Source organism: Alligator sinensis, unplaced genomic scaffold (assembly GCF_000455745.1).
Source record: "Alligator sinensis unplaced genomic scaffold, ASM45574v1 scaffold150_1, whole genome shotgun sequence".
Classification (NCBI taxonomy): Eukaryota; Metazoa; Chordata; order Crocodylia; family Alligatoridae; genus Alligator; species Alligator sinensis.
In genome coordinates this window covers 3,519,436-3,522,558 of record NW_005841840.1, presented here as the reverse complement: position 1 = coordinate 3,522,558, position 3,123 = coordinate 3,519,436, and positions in this window count along the sequence as shown.

The window sequence follows — 3,123 nt, the reverse complement described above, 5'->3', positions numbered from 1 at the left end:
CACCTACCTTGTGCCCCCCGCCCCAAGCCCCCCAGCTGTGGTACTGGGGGGAGCTGGGCAGGATCTGTGAGGTAGGGAAGCTCTGATTTCCCTGCCCCCTCCGGCTCAGACCAGGCAAAGCTGAGCCAGTAGCATGCTGCTGCTGCTGCTGCTTCTCTGTCCCTCTTCTCCACTTCCTTCCTACTGACAGCCCCAGAGGTGAGAGGTGGGGTGGGGGGCAGTGCTGTGGAGAGGGGCAGTTCAGGCAGATTTGTTGCAGGCAGGCTCAATCCCCCCTGACTCAACAAGTGAATGTTGGGTTGGTGGGGCACTTTTAACTGATGGTGCTTTATATAAAGTGCTGTGAGTTAGAGCACAGGCCTGAACGTCTCTGTCTGTACCCCAGGTTGTAGTATCAGTCTTTCTCATTCAATAAATATACAAAGAACAGTTCCAATAGAAGAGATTTGAACCTACTCCAAATTAAGCAGAGCATGAATTTGAACCTGTTGGAGGTTGGGGTGCAGGGGTAGGGGTCCAACATATTAGCGCAGCCAGTGTGTGGGCTTTGGGACTGTTGGCTATTCTGGGGTGGAGTCTTAGCTTCTCTCTGTCATGGTCTCCTGCCTACTCCACCCTCCCTATCAGTAGGTCTGAAAGGATGAAGTTGCTTTCATGCCATAGTGGGGTTAAAAGCAATTTGTAAAAACTTGAAATTTTTTGCAGAACACCATTATTGTTGCCCAGATTCCATCTTTTGTGAGTGGGCTAATAAGCATAGGTGGGCTTATTGTCACTCTCACTCAGCAGTGCTCGTCAGCTCATCCAAACTTCTGTGCAAATGCAAGAATGCTGTTTTCGGTTTTGGAGACAGCCTACGCAGAGCAGCCTGGTGTACTTCAGGGTGTTGCTGCCAAGCCCAGTATGTATTCAGGATAGATAATGGCTACAGTCTAATTATAGCCCTCTGGTAAGTGTTTCTTTCCCAGACTGGAGTCTGACTTGGCAGATCACCATGTATTACACTTCAGGGAACAATGTCAAGGGAATTGCTGAAACCAGATTCTTTTTCCAGTTTTCTAGGAAGAATTTTTAAAGGATCAATGGAAAAAAATCACCATATTGTCAGTAGATGAAGGTGGGGGGATCAAACTAAGACTGACAATTAAAATTCTACAATATACAGTATTTATAGTAACCTCCACAAAAATGATTCTCTCCTGATTCTCATTTCACTCCAGTTTATTATTAATAGATTTCCACCCCAAAATAAAGGAGAGTTACTCTACTTCTACATAGGAGAGATAAATAAGGAGAGATAAATAGGAGTGTTTACTCTATTTTTAGTCATTTTTATGAAAAAGAGTATAATGAAACATTTTTGCCACAGTGGGGATCCATTGGCTGGGACTTCTGAGCATTAATATAATACATAAAACAAGCCCACCATAATGAAAAAGTAGTGAACTCTCTTTTTCCTGTACAGCTCCATAACTTGCCTCCATGGAACTTTTAATGGTGGTAGTGTTAGGAAACTTTTGTGGCAGGTCAGTTCTCCCTCTGATTTTACATGGGTCTCAAAAGATTTGTAGGTTCTGCAAGCTGAAACATTTTGCCTCAGATTCGAGTGGAAGACTCACAGACACTCACTAAAGGAAATCCTTTAAAGTGGTATGCAGAGTAGTAAGCTGTTAGCTCTAGCAACATCTAAGTCAATCACTATTACTTAAAACACACAACCAAAAAACCTCATGTGGTCTATTTCAATATTCTGGTTTGAATTTAGAACTCTTGCCAACACTGGAGTTGGAAAAAGAAGTTTTCTTTAAAGTGCTATCTTTCAGGGAGATTGACAATGGGTTACTATTGGACTCATATGTTTTCTTGTTGCCATATCAAGTTGTCAGGCATTGATATCCTATGGTTAATGAAATAGGTACTTGTCAGCACATTTTCTGGAAACAAGTCTTCCAAATCATTTGTTGATCTTAGAACTTCTCACAGTTTAGAACCCTTCAAGCTTAATGACAAGGATATTGGAGTTCATATACCAGTAATCCAACATTAAGAAGAAAACAAACGCAGCACGTTACCCAATTATGTTCAGTTCTTTGAATCTAGTCAAATTCAGTCCTGGATTCAGTAGACTCAACTGCAATTCAAGTTGGCTTCAGCATTTAATTTGGCCTTTGGCCTTCTTTAGCATTCCTAATAATGTCACTTTAAATGTGAGTTTAAGAACTTTAAATGAAAGTGTATAAAGTTTTCTTTGCTGAGTGTTATTAACTAGAGGGATTCTGGATTAATTTAGCAGCCAGGTCTGTTCTTTCAGCCATAAGCCATGCTGTCAGGGAAACTTAATTACACTTTAAGTGGGATGCAAATGAGTTGTGACACTACATCATTTCACATGAAAGGTTCATTACTTACATTAACTTGCCCAATACTCTCTTCTAAGCATAGGCCTCATTACAATTTTTCTATTTTTTAACATGGTTAAATCTGTGTGTGGCTTTTACTTTTAATAAGTTCATTCTTAACTCTACATCCTATCTTTAATTATTAAGCATTTACTGTTAAGGTTATTAAACTGTTCAGTGTAAACTGAGCTAGTACATATATAAAAGACATGAAAGGAAAAGAGTTAGCTGTATCATGCAGGCTCTCAGAACCCATTCTGAATTGTAGTTTGTCCTCTTTAGAGAGCTCTCTTACATACTGAACCATAATATATTCACTTGATACAGACATCTATACAACTTGGCACGCAGACTTTTTTTCCTCCCAGAAAGGTGAGAAAAAAATAAATGTATAATGGTTGTAGGTCCTATGCACTGACTTCAGATAGCTAAAGTAAGCATAGTAGTTTTTAAAGATGAATTTAAGATTACCAAAATTGATAAGTAATAAATCAAGGATGTCGAGCAATTCTCAGAGAAAACGGTGTGTATTGTGTGCTTTAAAACCCAAGGAACCAGCAAAAATCAATTGCCTAATGGATTTCATATGAGAATAAATCAACTTTCTTAGCTCCATTCATATACTTAGTGATAGTTGAGGGGGCCGAGGGGGAACTGAGGATCGGGAGTCCTTGGGAATGCTAGCTGGGGTTGCGGCTGTGATCCCGTGATGGGTAGATGGGTA